Source organism: Leopardus geoffroyi, chromosome C2 (genome assembly GCF_018350155.1).
Source record: "Leopardus geoffroyi isolate Oge1 chromosome C2, O.geoffroyi_Oge1_pat1.0, whole genome shotgun sequence".
Taxonomy (NCBI): domain Eukaryota; kingdom Metazoa; phylum Chordata; class Mammalia; order Carnivora; family Felidae; genus Leopardus; species Leopardus geoffroyi.
The window spans coordinates 61,286,733-61,305,775 of record NC_059333.1 but is presented as its reverse complement, the minus strand read 5'-3'; the positions used below and the strand labels follow the sequence as shown (position 1 = coordinate 61,305,775).

The 19,043-nt window shown below is 34.4% G+C and overlaps 1 protein-coding gene across 33 annotated transcripts in view; it reads left to right on the top strand.

Moving 5' to 3' along the window:
• Positions 1-19,043, top strand: part of ZBTB20 (zinc finger and BTB domain containing 20) — a 770,914-nt gene that overhangs the window by 296,294 nt on the left and 455,577 nt on the right. For 27 of the 33 annotated variants that reach the window (XM_045436919.1, XM_045436901.1, XM_045436890.1 and 24 more), the window contains one exon: positions 8,262-8,335. The exons of the other annotated variants lie outside the window; for them this stretch is intronic. The gene's annotated coding sequence lies outside the window, so the exon portion shown is untranslated. The remainder of the gene's footprint in view (positions 1-8,261; positions 8,336-19,043) is intronic. 33 annotated transcript variants of the gene reach the window in all.

Genomic DNA, 19,043 nt, shown 5'->3' with positions numbered 1-19,043 from the left:
ATATTCTGGAGGAACTCAGCAGCAGATTTGAGATAGCAGAAGAAAGAATCAGTGAACTTGAAGATAAATCAGTAGAAATTCTCTAATCTGAAAAACAGAAAGAAAAAAAAAAAACAGAAAATAAACAGAGCTTCAGAGATCTGAGATACCTTCAGGAATACTAACATGTGTGTAATGGGAGAAGAGGAAAGAAGGAGAAAAAGAAAGAGCAGAAAAAAGATTTTTGAAGTAATAATGACCAAAAGTTTGCCAAATATGATGAATGACATTAATCTACACATATGAGAAGCTCAACAAACTCCAAGTATGATAAATGCAAAAGTATCCATACATAGACACATGCTAGTCAAACTTTTAAAGCCAAAGAAAAAGAGAAATTCTGGAAAGAAGCAAGAGAAAAAAGACTAATTTACTATAGGAAACAACACTCTAAAAATTGACTTCCCATCAGAAACAATTAAAGTCAAAAGACAGAGGGACAACATATTCAAAGTGCTGAAAGAAAAAAGATTTTTAAGAAGTGACCATCAAGAATTTTATATTCAGCAAAACTGTTCTTCAAAAATGAAGATAAAAGAAAGATATTCCAAGATAAACAAAGACTGAGGCAATTTGTTGCTAGCAGACCGGCCTTATAAGAAATACTGAAGAAAATCCTTTAGGTTGAGGGAAATGACAAAAATAATTAAAACCCACCCAAAGAAATAAATTGCACTTATATAATATTATTATGTAGATAAATGCAGACATGGCATAAATATATAACAGATTGCAAATCAAGAAGAAAATGATAAAGATTAGGCCAGAAATCAATGAAATGGAAAACAAGAAAATGATAGAGAAAAACCAATGAAAATAAAAGTTGATTCTTTGCAGAGAACAACAAAATTGACAGACATTTAACTAGAATGATGGAGGGAAAAGTAGAGAAGATAACAGATTACCAAAATCAGGAATAAAAGTGGGACATCACTACCAACCCTAAAAAAATTAAAAATTAAAAAGATTAAAAGGTAATACTATGAACAAATATATTCAAGAAACTAGACAACTTAGGTACAATCATCTAATTGCCAAAAATGCACAAAGTACTGAAACTGATTCAAGAAGAAATAGAAAATCTGAATAGATATATAATTGTAAACAGAGAGACTTATTAAATCATCCCACAAAGAAAAATCTGGATGCATGTCTTCACTGCATCCTATCCAATATTTAAAGAGAAACAACACCAAACTTCTTCTGAAAATAGAGAAAGAAGGAACACTTTTTCAATTCACTCTATGACAATAATATTATCCTGATATCAAAGCCAGACAAATGCATTGTAAGAAAAGAAACCATTATCCCTCATGAATTTAGACATCAAAATCCTCAACAAAATTTTCACAAACCAAATACAGCAATCTGTAAATGTATTATACACCCTGACCAAGTAGGATATTTCCTAAGAGTACAAGGCTGGTTAAACATTCAGTAATTAATTAATTAATTAATGCAATATACCATATTAGTAGAATAAGGAGAGAACCCTATGACTATCACAATAGATACACAAAAAACATTTGAGAAAATCTACTGTCCATTCATGACTAAAACTTTCAACAAACCAGGACTGGAAGAGAACTTCTGTAACCTGGTAAAGGGCATCTATGCAAAATCTACAACTGACATCACATTTAACCCTCATAAACTCTGGTTTAATCCTAAGATTGGGAACAAGGCACGGTTGTCAGATCTCATTTCTTCTATTCAACATTTTACTGGGGTTTTTTTCCAGAAAGATAAAAATAAACAAACAAACAAACAAATAGGAAAAGAGAGGAAAGAAAGCAAGGGAAGGAGTTAAAAAAGAACAGAAAAGAAAGAAATCAAAGTTATCCATATTAGACAGTAAAAAGTTAACACTTTTTACTTACAGAAAACAAGCTATGTAGAAAAGCTTAAGGAATGCATTCACATACAAGTAAATTAGTTCAAGTTTGCAGGATACCAGAGCATTATACAAAAATTAATTGTATTTCAGTATACTAGCAGTGAACAGTAAAATTTAAAAACAATAGCATCAGAAAGAATAAAGGCATTTTTGTAAACATTGACAAGCTGATCCTAATTTTCACTTTGTATGAAAATGCAAAGGACCTAGAACAGTGTAAATGATTTTGGAAAGGAAAACAAAGGTAGATGACCTGTGCTTCCTGTTTTTAAAACTTACTATAAAAACTGTAGTAAGGAAGAGAGTATATAGTACTGGCACATAAATCAATGGAATGAAATTGTAAGTTCAGAAAATTAACCTTTGTGTTTTTGGTCAATTGATTCTGATGAAGGTGCCAAAACAAGTTGATGGGGGAAGGAATAAGGTTTTTTTGTATTATTTTTGCTTTTAAATAAATAGTGTTAGGACAATTGGCGCTAAGACTATATGCAATAAAAATAAATATCTGTGGTGCTAGACCTATATGAAAAAAATAACCGTATGTCCTGATCTCATACCCACATAAAGATTAACTCAAAATGGATCATGAACCTAAATGTAAGAGCTAGAACTATAAAATTTCTATAAGAAAACAGGAAAAAAGTCTTCATGGCCTGAGTTAGACAGGTTCTTAGATAAGGCAGCAAAGCATGATACAGAACATAAAACCTTGATAATTTGGATTTCAATAAAATTAAAACCTTTTATACTTCAAAATCTACCACTAAAGAAATGAAAAGAATGGGAGAAAATATTTGCAAGATTTATTATTTGCAAATATATATCTGATAAAGGATTTTTGTCCTCATATAATATGTAAAGAGTTCTTTAATTCAATAATAAAAAGACAACCGAATTAAAAATTTGTTTGAATAAATATTTCAGCAAAGAAGATACAAGAATATGAAAAGATACCTATTATCATCAATCCTTAGAAAAAAGGATATTAAAACCATTGGAGATGCTGCTTTACACTAACTACAGTGGATACAATAAAAATAGACATGTAATAACAAGTGTTAGTGAAGATGCTGAGAAATTGGAACCTGCTGGTAGGAATTAAAATTTTTTTTAATGCTTATTTATTTTTGAGAGAGAGAGAAACAAACCATAAGTGGAGGAGGGGCAGAGAGAGAGGGAGACAAAGAATCCGAAGCAGGCTTCAGGCTTTTAGCTGTCAGCACAGAACCCAACTCGGGGTTTGAACTCATGAACTGCGAGATCATGATCTGAGCTGAGGTCTGACACTTAACTGACTGAGCCACCCAGGCACCCCATTGCTGGTAGGAATTTAAATGGTACAGCCACTTTAGGAAATGGCTTAACCATTCTAAAAAGTTAAAATAAAGTTACCTTTATGACCCAGAAATTTCACTTCTAGATATCTACTCAGGAAAAATGAAAACATATGTCCACACACAGACTTGTATCTATGTCAACATTCAGAGCAGAATTATTCATAATAGTCAAAAACTAAAAACAATCTGCATGTTCACCTACTGATGAATGGATGAACAAAATGTAGTATACCTGCACAATAGAATACTATTTGTTAATAAAAGAGAATGGGCTACTGCTACATACCACAACATAGAAGATTCTGAAAAACAGTATGATAAGCCACATGCATGACACCACATATTGTATGATTGCACTTATATGAAAGGTCAAGAAAAGGTAAAGGTATAGAGAAAGAAAGCTGATTAGTTATTGTCTGGGGTTGGGGTAAGAGTGGGTTGACTAAGGACATGAGGAATCTTTCTGGGATGACAAAAATGTTCTAAAACTGGACTATGGTGATGATCACTGTAAATTTATTTAAAATCCTTAAGTTGTACACTTAAAAGGGTGAATGTTATGTTATGTAAATTACACCTCAATAGACTGTTAAAATCATGAAATTATGCTAATTAAAACTAAGGAAAGAGAAACCTGGCAGACACTCCCTTAACCAAATGACCAAGATTAACATCCCCAGTGATAAGTCATATGGATATCATGTACCCCCTCATAGGATGTTACAAGAAGAGCTCTTCATTCATTTGCATTCTTCTCTAAAACTATAACCCCAACCTAATCATGAGAAACATCAGACAAATCCAAATTGAGGATTATCCCACCACCACTCTTCAAAACTATCAAGGTCATAAAAAAAAAAAAAAAACAAGAAAAAACTGAGAAGTTTTCACAGATTAGAGAAGATTTAGGAGAAAAGGCAACCAAATGCAGTGTGGTATCCTGAATTAGACCCTTGGAACAGAATAAAGATATTAGTGGGAAAACAGGTAATATCTGAATAAAGTATATAGTTAATAGTATTGTACCAATGTTAATTTCTTCCTTTGACAAATTTACCATGGTTATGTAAGATGTTAATGTTAGGTAGTGAAGAAAGTACAGGAATTCTCTGAAGTATCTTTGCAACTTTTCCATAAGCATGACACTGTTCCAAAATAAAAAGTTAAAATAAAAAATGAGGGATTTATCAGTTCAAAGAGAGTTATGACTTAAGTGTAATGTGGATCTTATTTAGATCCTAATTCAAACTAACCAGTCATAAAAATGAACAAAGAACAAAAAGCATTTAAAATTCAATCATTTGACCTAAGATATTTAATAAATTAAAGAATCTCTATTATTTTTGACACGGTATGATGATATTTGTTATGATTTTCAGAAGTCATTATTTTTTAGTACTACATACTAACATATTTGTGGATAAAATGATATGATATCTGGAATTGTCATTAAAATGAGCTGATAGAAGAAAAAGTGGATGAGTATAGATAAAAAAAAGATGGACCATGGGTGTTGAGTAAGTACATGGTAGCTCATTTTACTAAGCTCCCTACTCTTGCATGTGCTTGAGATTTTCCATAATAAAAAATTTTTAAGTGAAAAGAAAAAAAGGACTAAGAGAAATATTTAAAATATTATAATTTCCCTCTACACTGACCACAGACAGGGTTTGTTTCTTAAAAATCATCTGAGCAGTGTCAGAATGGATAAATCATAGGTGAATAAACTCTCAAAAATGATCTGAGCAAGATACAATCAATGCTGAATCGTTGAGAGAACATTAAGAGAAATGCCTGAATTAGCATAGACCTCCTAAACTGGAGTGCTTTGTTGTTCTTTTCTTGAAGTTTTGTGACCTGGTGATGCCTAAAACTTGTATGCATGTGAAGATTTTTAAAAAGTAGAGTGTGGTCAGAAGCAGCCCTTTGTTACTAGTCAGTGTTAAGATCTATAGCTCCTCACCCCCCTTCAGTTTTCTTTATTGTCTAGGGCTTTGTTTTTTGGACTCGTGAGTTACAGGATAGGTTACTGTAATATAATGCATTTGCTACTTCTCTGGAAAGCCATTCAGAATCTCTAACTAGTGCAGAATGCACAACTCTTTTGCTAAAGGGTCTCTGCCAAGAGAAGCATTCTTCCGGGCTTTGTAATTTGCATTGATTACTGACTGAGCTGTTTCCCAGTGCATCACTGGGTGTTGACTGTAATCTATAAAGCCTTACATAGTTTTGTCCTGATTAAAGAAGTCTAACACTGGTGGTCAATTTTAATAATGACCGAGGTCGATCTCGGTGACTTAAAAAAAAATTAGCAGATTTTAGAACCTGAAATGTCAAGAACAAAATATTCTTATTGTTGACACATACTCTGGAAATCTACTATTTTAAAGGTGGGTACCGTGTACAGTACTGAACTTGAAAAAAAACAGGAAGTTGAAAAGTGGACAGTAGTGCCAAAAGTGTTCCAGCCCTGATTCTGTGCTCCTTAATCTAATCCGACATGCCTTCAGAATATTTCACTTCCTTGATGACCATTTTTCCAGTTTCTATCCAATACTTAACCCCACTACATAGTGACAGAGTTAATGATTATCTCATGAGGCAGATATGAATAGGAACAGTATTCATATCAAAGACAACTGGTCCCACTTCCAGGTCCATCTTTGGGCCAAGATATGTAGTCGCCAACAGTGAGTTGGCGACTGTATTTTTTGAGTCCTGGCGCAAAGTAAGATCCATCTGTTTTGCCCAGCCGTTTGCCTGAGTGCCACAAAATGGTCCTGTTATTAGTCTTATTTGTGGTCCTATTTGAGGTTAGGGGATAATATAAATAAACTTTAGTCCTCCTTGTGATGAATGTAGCATGGGAATTAAAAGTGGTGGTGTTGGTAGTGGTAAGTGATGTTGCGTCTCTATTTTCTCAATTGCTCTGTTTTCTTTGGATTGAGAAACAGACATTTAAGAATGAGTTTGTCATCTGGAAGGATAGTTGTGACCAAGTTTCCCTCAACAGGATACAAGATGTTATTTTTGAGCTTCATTACCCTCACCAAGGGGAAAAAAAAGAGAGGGAAAAAAATAAGGAAGAAAGTGAAAGTAAGGAAGAAACATGCAGAAACAGAAATGAAGAGAAAGGTCAAAGAGGAGGAATACATGAGGAAGGAGGAGAACGTAACATAGCAGACAGTCTGTTCATAGAAATTACTTTCTTATTTTGAACTGATAGTTCAGTTGACTCAACATCTGGTGAATTGAGGAAAAGGAAATCTGACTGATTAAATTGAACTGCTAGTTGTCAGTTAAATAGTTTATACATAAATATGCAGCCTAGTTTTCATCACATTTTCTTGCATGAACTACATAGTGAATCAGTTTTTCACTAACCTTGTTTGAGTGGTGAGTAGAACAATACCAATCGGTAGTTCAGATTTATATAGAGGTGGGCAGTTTCTATATTTCTGAATCATTTATCGAGGATTATTGTTATTCCATATAATTCTGAGCATGAGTTATTTTTGTCAGTTTCTTTTATGAATGTTTTGTTGCCTTATAAGGAAATATGTGCACTCCCCTCCTCTCATTCAGTTGTCCCTGGTGACGCCTCCATAATTTCTGTCTTTACACTGGTGCGTTTTTAGTCTAATTCAGGCATGTGAGAAGCAGGGGAAAAGTTTAGTTAGTCAATGTCAGTGATTTTTTTTCTGATCCATTCATGGATGGATTTTGTGAATCTCAACCAGTTTGCATTTAAAATCTATATATATATCAAGTAGACACAATACCTAAAATATTCCTCCATATACTTCAAGGGAAAAAGAAAATAGAATTCATAAGTTGGAACTAGATGCAATTTCTAATAATAGGGGCAATTTCAGGGGTGATTTATGATCATGCTCTCATATGTGGAGATACTAAAATATTACCTTGCACTAATGTGAAAGTGGACATAAACATACCACATTTAGTGCTACAAATATATAAAAAATGTACTGCCATGGTGTGAAGTAAGCAAAAGATAATTGTATTATCTTCATTTCACACTAAAAAAGCTGTATTTTTCTAAATCCTGTAGTGTCAGTTATCTAAAGCTAAAAATAGGGATGACTTAATCTAGTCTGTTTCTTTTTTTTTTTTTAACTGTTATCTTATTTAGAGATGGTGTCGAATGAAGAAAGAAAGGATTGAAAAAATAGTGTGACATTCTAAGCCCAAATATTTATGATGTAGTTGGAGATTTTAATGTCTGGACTCTCAATCTGAAGATTGGAAATACATATTAAGAAATGTGGTTCAGTTATTTAAACCAGGAAGTTCTGGTTCAAATCCTGAGGGTCTTCCCGTGCTGCTTCACAGAGCAGTAGCTGCATGTGATGAGATATACGTATAGATGATGTGGTATACGGCATGCCAAACCCACAATACACTGCAGTGGGCATTTTGTATTGCTAAATATGTCCATTTACCTCTACTTTACCATCTGCCCCACCACCAATTCAGTCCCTTGAAAGTAGTAGATCTAACATTTTTTTCCAATTCTATGTCAAGTCCTAATTTCCCTTCAACATGTGTATTCAGATAATAGATTTTCTTCTTTATTCTCTAAAATTAACATTTATGTAATCTTTAGGCTGTGAAATTGTTGTTTAGGAGTTTTAAAAAAAATCAGATAGAATTTAGCTAAAATTCAGAGGTACTGAGCTTCTAGTCGTATCATTATGAAGTCCTAAACAAGGAGGCATATTTTGTTTTTCAGAATTGCTTTTTTTTTTTCTTTTTTACTCTTTAGATCCTTTTCTTTTCATTAAAAAACTAGTCTGGGAAGAGGTTTTTTTTTTTTTTTTTCCTTAACAGAAAAAAAAAAAAAAAAGCCACGCTTGACTGATAATGCATTGCTTTGGATGGTGAAACATTATGAAAGTTTAATTTTTAATTAAATCTGAAATACCAATTATAACTGAAAGAGATTTTAACCTGTTTCTTTTCAGACTGCCTGAAGTTACATTTAGAGACTAAAATCACTGCACCTTAAAAACAAAAGATTGAGCTGCACTGCATTCCTGTAAGTGAAAGCTTCCTGTACCTTCTTTCTCTGTGATTTTGTGACCAACCCAAGAAAAGACAAAAACATTGGTAACATAGTAACCAAGCATGAGTAAAAATTTGAATATCCCTGAAGAAATATATGTTTAAATGATTTCCTTCTATAAAAAAAGAAAATTTGCTGGGCACAATATTCAATATGTCTTTTTTATTCAACCCAAATTGTGAATCCTCTTTTTTTTTTTTTTTTTTTGCCTGGTTTGAATTGCATTAGGGAGGGTGTCACCCACTGTGAATCCGCACAGTGACATACACCCTGACAGGAAGGATTCTCACATTTTTGTTTAAGTCTCATGGAAGGTAATAGATTTCTTATGGAATCAAAATAGATTCCTTTTTCCTTTGTGATGTCATTAGAAATTTTTAGCCTTTGTGTCAATGGAAATGGATAGAAAAAAAGTTCATGATGACATCACAAGATTCTGTTGCCTTGAGGACTTTGGGCAAAACTAAGTAAAATGCATAATTCCCTTGTGTGCGTGTGTTCCCCATTCTGCTATGAAGCAGTCAAAATAGCACATCTTATGTCTTCCCGTGAGCTACAAGGCTGTCTCTCAGAGCCCCATTGTTCCATAAATGCATGTCAGAGTCTACCACAGTCTGGTCTACCCTTATTTAGCTGCTGTTTTGTCAATGTACTTGGAAGAACAATTAACACTTGGGATTTCAATGTCTGAATAACAGGCAGTGAATAGAACCCGAGCATATAAAAGATTCAGACGCCCAGGGTAAGAAAACAGAAGCTTATAGTTGGTGGGGGATAAAAGAAAAGCATTTTAATGCTGCACTCAAAGGTTGTGAAATACTAGGAGAAAAGTCAATCTTTTTTTTTTTTTAATTTTAGATGAAAATGTACGTTTTGGTAATGAAATCCAGAAGGTTATGATGTCTTCCTAAGTTTTGCAGTTTAATGTATTGCAAGGTCTTTCCTTAGAGTCTCAAAACACTTCAATAACATTCATCCCCTTGAGTCATTGTTGGAATCCCGGATGCAGGGTACACTGCATTGTGGTTTTCAGAGTGCCACCATGTCTGTCCAACAGAGTGCACTAAAGGTGATTCGGTTTCTTCCATTTTCACTTTGGTTCATTGCACCCTTTCACTATTGGCTATAGTTCTTGTGTGTTGACTATAGATAGTCCGGAAGTTGTTGAAATATCTCTACCTATGGTCTGAATTTCTGCTACGTCCATTTTTTTTGGTGGGAGGAGAGAGATGATGCATGAACAGAGCAAGATCATCTCACAGTCAGAGTATCTGATGAATGGAAAGGGAGCCTGGACAGACAGCTTATGCATGTTGCCCACTGAGCACAGTGCTTGGCTAGTATGAGTGATAAATGATGCTTATCATGTTTTTGTCATAACTACAACAGTTCAAACTCATAGACAGGAAGGTCTCCAAAAGTAGGGTCTGTTTCTTATTCATTTTTGTAATCTCCAGTGCTTGGCATAATAATAGTAATCAAGAAATAGCTACTGTTATTAATACAATTACAAAATTTATTAATAGTCAGAACTTCAGGATTCATTCTTTCAGAGGGCATTTATTGTGGAGAGGGGTTGAAGAAAGTTTTTGACAGGAAGGCAATTTTAAAGGAATTTGTCAAAGGCAAACGAGCTGTTCCTCATATCGCATCAGGTATCAGTCTCTCAGTCTTTCTCCTCATTGATTTTACACTTCTGTCTCATCACCAGGATGAGGAGGGCATTCATACTATATCCTTTTTCTGTGAAATGGTTTCCAGAAGTTTTCCATTTAGGTTGTGTCTCACATTCCATACACTGGAGTTGTCTCCAAAGATAAATCTACCTGACTCCAGGATGGACTCTTCACCTGTTGGTCTAAGTTGTGATTAGAAACTTCAACTCTCAGTGCATAAAAAGCCAGGACCAGTTTCTCAACACTAATAACACCACAACATTCTTTAGAACTCAGAACATGTTGACCCCTTTTAAATTTAGCTTCCTGAGTTTGTTTGTTTGTTTTGGTGTTTTCTTTGCATAAAGTTCTTTGCCCTCCCCCACCGATTTTAATTTATTTCCAAAAGGGGTCCCTTCATTTTATTAAATCAGCTGCTGGTGATGCAAATTAAGGCTTTCATAAAACGTGGCCTCTGAGGCAAAACTAAAATGATAAAATTTAGGCTTAGTGAATTGTACTGTTATCATGTTGAATAACGTTTAAGGACATCAAAGAATTTTGTAAACACATTTAACGTTTTTTTAAGATTAATAATTGAGGTGAAAGGGATTTTAAGGTAGAGCTTCATCAAACATTACAGGTAGAAAGTCTGTAAGTAGAAGTCCAATAATCTCATTTTGAAATAAATAATTTGAGGCCCAGGGTAGGGCATGTAAATTACCCAAACCATGATGACCAGCAGTGCAGATCACCCTTTAGACATCTAGGCCTGAGAGTCAACCCAAATTTAGACTCTGGGGTTTTGATCTTTCCTCTGTACTCAGGGCCTGAACAGTGTTTCTAAGGAACAAATTGCCTTAGGCTCATTTTATGAGACCCATTGAACTGTTAGTCCCCTCCACTGATTAGCCCAAAATTAATATATAAGGGTATTCTGAAAACATTCATTGTTAACAAAAGTTTTTTTTTTTCATTTTTTTATACATTTTGATATCATGCCTCCGGTTGTACAATGAGTCACATGGAAGCAAATTTATTTGGTTGACTTAATATTCTTTATGATGATTTACTAAGTGGACAGAAGACCATTGGAAACTTCAGTAGTTTAATTGTGCTTATAGGCATGATAAAACTAGTAATCTGAACAGAGCCATTGTGACATGGAATTCAGACTTCCCAAGTGAGTGCATCACACATGGTGTCAGAATGTCACTGTTGCCAGGGGTCATTTCTGTCAGAGAAAAGTTTTTCAGGGTCTGAAAAAAAATGAAATAAACTTTAATAATTTAAAATGAATTACTTGCCTTAGTAATTTATTTCAGGTTGCCTTTATTGGATTCTGTCATTTAGCAATCCAAAGAGACCAGTGTAGGAACTTTTCTATTATTTTACCCACAGCTAAGTCCTGGATATATCTTACTTTCTTCCTCAGATTTATTTTATACCTTCCAAACCTTTCCATCCCCACTGTGAAGAAGCTCAAGTTTCTATACACAAATATCGGTGGCTTATGTCTTTGTGCCCCAAATAAGGAGATGGTGTTCTGCCTTAAAAAATTCAATGGAAGCTTTGGCGTAGAGAGAAGGAAGAATTGAAGCATTCATGAGGATGCCAGGGAAGGGCCTTGGATATAAGTGTCCAACAAGGTTCTCTCCCCAGACCGCTTCTCTCTTTTCTCTATAATAATAAATTAAAATTTATTCTGTGCCCCTTATGAACAAATCATCTTACTGAGGTAAATAACATACAGTTCCTATCATCAAAGAGTTCATAATCTGTTTGGACAACAGATATGTCTTTCTTAAAGACAGAATGTTATGTGGGTGCAGTGGAGTAAGTAAATAGTTATCATTTCTTCTGGACTATCAAGAAATTACAGGATATTAACAAGTAGCCCAAGTAGAGGAAGTAACAAAAATACAAGTTGAGGGAACAGTGAATAGTAATGGTGAGATCTGAGTATAGGATACTGGTTGGAACCAGTGTTTTCCAAAGTGTGGGTTGCAACTCATTCATATGTCATGGAATCAATTGAAAGATCACAGTCAATATGCTTTTAATGAAATAGTATCACAGGGAAAAATTGATAAAAAGTGTATTACAAATTTTTAAGATAATGGATTGCAAAATAAATATATTTCTTACTGGGAATCATGCCGCCAAAATATGAAAGCATATCTTAAAAAGATAGGTCCTTTTAGATACTTAAATCCTATAATCCTAACTAAAGGATAATATTATCCCCCCCCCCCATGCATTTGAGAAAGTGGGGGGATTAAACAATTTGTCCCAGGTCATACAGCAGGTAATATAAAGGATAGAATGTGAATATATCTGTCAAACCCCACATTCATACTCTTCCCATAATTTGACACTGCTTTCCAGGGTTGCATGACTTCAGTCATTTCACTACTGATAACTCACACATTTATATCTCTAGTCCTGATATTTCTCCCAAATTCCAGTCCTATATTTCCAATGTCCTTATGTAAACCTCAGAGTCAGTATATCAATATTGAATTTATCCTTCTATTTAAAAATCATCCTCTTTTTGACTATACTAATTTTTTTCATCTCAACTACCCAGGTCATCTTGACTCAAAATATATCATTCTTACTTTCCACCATCCTCCAGGTGTCCAATAAGTGGCCAAGTCTTGTTAATTCTCCTTCCTTGGTACCTCTGCCTTAGGCTTTCATCTTCTCTTGCCTGCAATGATCTATCTTCTAATTAAGAGAGATGGGGGAAGGAAGACCGGCTCATCCTAAACACTGCTGCCTCATTAGGTTTCCTGAAGCAGGAGTTCTAAGATTATGTCACCTCTGTTCATACAAAACTTTAGTAATTCTAGATTAATTACCAAACAATTTCTAACCAGTATTCATGACCATCTAAAATCTAATTCTAACCTCATTTCTGACTTAATCTTGTGGTTTAATATACCACACACTCGAGCCAAATTTCCTAACTATCCCCTCCCCCCTCCTTTATTAATATTGTTCTTGCCATCTGGAATGGCCATTATTCTGTTTTTCCATGTGCATATCTAACCCATCCTTCCGGGTCTATTTTAAATACTGTTAATTCCATGAAACCTTCCCTCCTTGATGTAGCCAGAAATAATCCACTCTCCCCTGCTTACCAAACTCACTTAACACTGTAGTGGCTCTGCTGACAATTTGGTTTTGGATTTCTAGCATTCAAAATTGTGAAAGAATATATTTCTGTTAAGTCAACAGGTTTTTGGTAATTTTTCACAATAGCCTAAGAAACTAATGTAGCATTTACCTACACTTTTTTTTGAGACACGAATTACTTTCTATATTTTTTAACAACACTTATGTGTATGCTTTATCCTTTTACTAGAAAATAAATTCTTTGGGAATAGAGTCCATATTTAATTAACATTTCTAAACTCTACACAATCTACCACAATAGAATCATTAATTCATTATCCAACCATGCTTAATCCTGGGAATATAGAAGTGATCCCTTAGGCTCTCATGGAATTTATAGTCTCCTAAAGGAATCAGACATTAAATAAGTAAACAAATAATTACAAAATTACAAGTTTTAGTTCATGAAAAGAGGAAATAAGTATGTAAGATTATAATGCATGGAGAAAATCTGCTATACTATCCATTGAGTGCTTAGGTAAGAATTCTCATAGAAAGTGTCATTTAAGTTGATAGTTGAAGCACAGGAAGAATCAGGCAGGTGAAGAATTTGGAGTGGGGGTAGAAACATGGAAGGAAGAGAAAGCTCCAGACAGAAACAGCATGGACAATGCCTTCAGGCAAAGACAAACTTTGTGTATTCAAGGAAATAAAGGAATTCCAGAGTGGCTAGAGGAAAGTAGACAAAGGAGGAGAGTAATTGGAAGTGAAGTCAGAGGAGTAGCCAGGGTGAGGAATTTGGACTTTATTTTGAATACACTGGAAAAACACATTAATAGATGTACATATAAAATAAATAAGTAAATATAATATCTAATGTATATTCTAATTGAATAGACTAAGATGAAAATAATTCAAAAGTAAATACTATGCACAAGCTCATAGAATCTCTACATTTATTTCGAATCTTAACTGAAGGTTCACTTCTGAGTTTGAGGAGGGTTTGGATTTCTGAAACTAAGGTCTAATAGTTCACAACATATTTCCCATCTACATAACCAAAGTTGATTTCTGGCAACCTTCTAAGATAAGATCAAGTTAATTTTATTTCTTTTCTAGTTAATAATTGTTAAGATTCTGTTGTTGGTTAATGAATCTCTTATTTTTGTTTATTTTTAAGTGCTTATTGCGTAATGTCGGAATGAGTACCAAAAATGTGTTTTACTCCTAGGATGTATTTTTATCTGTTAAACCTTAATCTTATTTTTAATTTTGGTATATTTTATTATGTGCAATGACCAGGGGCCTGGAGGCATAGAAAGGCTTGAAATGTATCATCATTATCCTCATTATTGCTACCTATAATATTACTGAATTCTGGATTAAACACAATCGACATTATTTTATTTTATTTTATTTTATTTTATTTTATTTTAATGTTTATTTATTTTTGAGAGAGAGAGAGAAAGAGACAGAGAATGAGTGGGGGAGGGGCAGAGAGAGAGGGAGACACAGAATCTGAAGCAGACTCTAGGCTCTGAGCTGTCAGCTGTCAGCACAGAGTCAAACACGCGGCTCGAACCTGCAAACCGCGAGATCATGACCTTAGCTAAAGTCAGACACTTAACCTACTGAGCCATGCACGTGCCCCCGAATCCAGATTATATTAAAGTATGATGCATTAATATCATGGAATACCACTAAGTCAAGATGGAGATATTGGTTTGCTTGAAAACCAATATAGATAGAAATTATCCCCTTTTGAAGAAAAAAGGAAGGGAGGAAGGAAAGAAAGAAATAAAGAGAAAGAAAAGAAAAGAAAAAAAGAAAAAGAAAAGAAAAGAAAGAAAGGAAAGAAGGAAGAAAGGAAAGAAGGGAGGGAGAAAATAAATACAGTAGAGGGAATGTGAAAATTAAACCATAGAGAAGTAGGTTAAGCTCTAAAGATATGAGGATTTATCTGCTATAACTCAATAAAAAGACACTATAATCATAAAATATTATAGCAACAGGGAACCTTAGGAATTATTTGTTCCAGCCTCCTCATTTTAGAGATGAACAAAATTCAGGCCTAGAAGTCGTATCTAAGACATACAGTTAAATAGTTAATGGCAAGGCTGGAACTGTAACCCTAATCCTTAGGAGCTAGATTAACACAGCTAAACCAGCTAATCAGTGATCAGCACCCCTACAATCACCCTTTCAAGGTCTTGGGTGGAAAAAGGAATATTAAGTACAGGAGATGAGTCTATAGACAAGCTTTAATTAATAAAAATCTGAACAATATGTATTACTCACAATCTGTTTACTTAATGTACCAGATGCTTTATAAAAGTTGTCTTTAATCCTTGCTACCACACTCAGCAACCACCCTGCAAAGTAGGAATCATTTCCATTTTATAATGAGAATACTGAGCTCCAGAAACATTAAGTAACATCCAAGATTGCAAAGCCAGTAAGTGAGTTTGTATTGATGCCAGGCCTAACTGATTCAAACTCTGTACTATCTCCTGCTTGGTGTTTTTATCTATTGCATTTTGTTATTGCCTTAGCTCATGTGGTCACATAGGTCATTAGTTCTCTAATAGTTCAAACTTTGAAAAGAGTTAGGAAAGAAAGTTACATTTAGCAGGTGCCCTCTCTGCTTAAATCTTTTCACATTTAATTCCCTCAAGTACCTCAAGATCAATGTTATAATCCTTAGTTTAAAATTTAGGAAACCTAGTTTCAGTGAGATGAAATTGCCCACACATCTTAGTAAAAACCTCACTAGAATTCAAACACAGATCTGTCTGATCCCAGGTATTCTTTCCATTGTTCCACCAACCTTCAAGTCTGTTTTTCTGGATGCTGTTTAGTCTTCTGTGGTCTTCGCACCTCAGCTCTTTATCTGACAAAGTAGAATTGTAATGAATGCTCTCATAAACTTCCCAAGAAGGAAGAGAGTGTGTCAGAAGGGTGCTTTTATAATTAAGTTGTATCACCTTGTCTAGAAATAAAAGCAATGCCCTGTATATGTTTCCTTCTTTGAGAAATGAGGAGCTGGGAAGATAGGTCAAATCTATGACATTAGTCTTTCATCTCCACATTATCTCGACTCACTGTGCGTCTGTGTGCAAGACCCCAATCACATCATAGACAATGATACTGCTAAGCTATACCATACTTGAACACACCTTTGAAAAGTAAAAGAAGTAAAATTATTGTGTTTATGAGGCCAATAAGAAGGAAGAAGTTTTATGTTTTCCTTCTCAAGATTAACTTATTTGAAGCCTTATAACCCTGATCAGATATAGGTTAATGAAAGAACTCATTGTTACTGTTTCTAAAAAAAGCACAAAACTGAAAATCCAAACACACTTATGAATTGTTAGATTGTTTTCTAATGACCACTGAGAACTACATTAGAAGTGAACTTCTTGGTAAAAGTAGGAGAGACAGAGACAGAAAGAGGGAGGGAAAAAAGGGAAAGAAGAGGAAGATATTTGAAACACTTGTTAATGGCAGCTCCCACTCAGACATGATACTGAATTTCCTTCTATGTGTCAACTTTAGCAGTGCTTCTCATTTCTGAGAAAGTCATTTTCTATTATCAACATACTTGAACAATTATTTGAAAACCCGTTGTCACTGTAGAATGGCAGCAATACACATAAGTTCATGGTAATTAAAAGTGATGCCTACTTGTTAGGGTTCTACAGCTGTTACTTTGTCCTCTCTGTTTCTTGAGTTTGACTTCCAAGTCTTTCTGTGTGAAAGGGTCCCTTCAAGTCTTCAAAATAACTCAGTGAAAACCATCTTTTCTACTTTGCAGAAGGGACTTTGTTCTTTGGTTCATCCTTGCACTTTGCAATATGTTGCTAGTAGCCCTAAATCAAAGTACATTAATATATCTTTTGAACTGCTGCTTGTCAGGAGAAAGAAGAAGTGTTTTCAACAATCTTATAGTATTTTGTTAAAAATCCAATTCTGGGGGCGCCTGTGTGACTCAGTTGAGTGTCTGATTTCGGCTCACGTTATGATCTCGCAGTTCATGAGTGAATTCAAGCCCCACATTGGCTCACCGCTGTCAGCGCCCAAGCTGTCCATGCAGAGCCTGCTTGGGATCCTCCGTGCCCCTCTCTCTTTGCTCCTTCCTACTTCTTCTCTCTCTCTCTCTCTCTCTTTCTCTCTCAAAAATAAATAAACATTAAAAAAAAATCCAATTCTGGTTTAATGTTTTGTTCTCAAAGGAATTTTGAATGAAGAAAAGCTTTTGTAACAGGGAGGAAGCTTATCTAATCTTTTCGAGACTGGTGACAAGCAGTTGGGAGACTTGTGACTCTTTGAAACAGTTAATTGCCAGGGAATTAGGCACAAGTTTCTCTAGAACGATAAAGAGTTTTACACATCAGGTGCAATACATTGGCTCTAAATGCACCCCGTCATGTATCCCAAATGACAATGTGAAAGCACCATTCTTTGTCATCTGGAAAAGGGAAGAGGCCGTGCTAAACTGACATTCTTTCAGGAGGTCATGAAAATTGAATATAGAATGAACTCAGTGTTCTGGGTAGTATCAGATTCTCTGACTTATAAACCTCCTATGATAAAATGTCCTCAAAGATATAGTAAAATAAGTTTGCTCATGTTGACAGTTACTGAGTATTCGAAGATTAAGATTTTTGACATTTACTTGTTTGCAATTTTGCACTAAACTTGACCATATGAAATTTGCTACAATTTTACTGAACTGTTCTTTGCTTAACTTACTTGAATATTGTAGGACTTTATTAAATAGTCAATAATCAATATATGTCTAACATTGTTGCCATTGCCACTGTTATTACTATCAGAGTTCTGTTCTGTGGACTAGGGCTGGTAGGAACAGCTGTGAATTTGGGTTACACATTTAGGGCTTTATCTGTCTTATCTTCTTGCAGCATTGGTTAGTGGGAGGGGCCCACTAGACTGGCTGCTCCATAAGTTAACAGACTCATCTCACCTAGAAAACTTGTCAGCGAAGCTTTATTAATAAGCCCTTTAAGTAGACAGAGAAATAGTTTGCATGAAAAACCCTTGTTTTTTAATAAGTACTGACTCTCTCATGCTTCATGAGACTTTCTGTTTGATTACATCATAATATCCACATTATCATTTCAGTTACCACGAGGGAGGCAGCAAATGTAATGGAAAGGAAAGAACATGAGGCTGATTATCTGGAGACTTGATTCAGGCATTGTCAAATAGTTTTGTCTTAAGATCATTTTCCTTATCTGTAGGGCACACTTTTCTCAAACTTGCAGACATTATACAAACAAGTCAAATATACATATGAAGTATTTAGAGTTCTATGGAATAAAGATAGCTCATAAATATCATGTATTACTATTACAGTAAAAGTATTAGTAGAATTATAAATCACTTTGAGGTCTCGGGAGTAAGGTGCTTTATCTGAGTTCTTACTGTTTAGAAAATTAGTTTGTTTTTTGAGTTGCCATATAGGGAGCTACTCTGTAGCTGCTAAGCACTGTTCCTACATTTGAAGCAATGACTAAGAATGAATTGCCAGTAATATGTTACTCCTTTTAAAGATTTATTTTAAAAGCATTCTTTACTATAAATTCTCTGAGCAGTTCCTCTTAAATTAAAAAAAAAAAATTAACTGTTTTATCTCATATTAGACAGTGAATTTCTTGAGGTAAAGAACCATGAGTAATTTACTAGTTTTCTCAGTATGTAAAGCTGGTACCAAATAGGTGTTCAGTGTTGAGTATCCTGTGTAAAAATTTAGTAAAATTTAATAAAATTTGTTTTTAAAAAGGATATTAAATTTATTAATTTGACCATATATATACCATATATGGACAGATGTTATTGAAGATTATAGAGCCATTAGAAAAAGAATGAATTTGGGATGCCTGGGT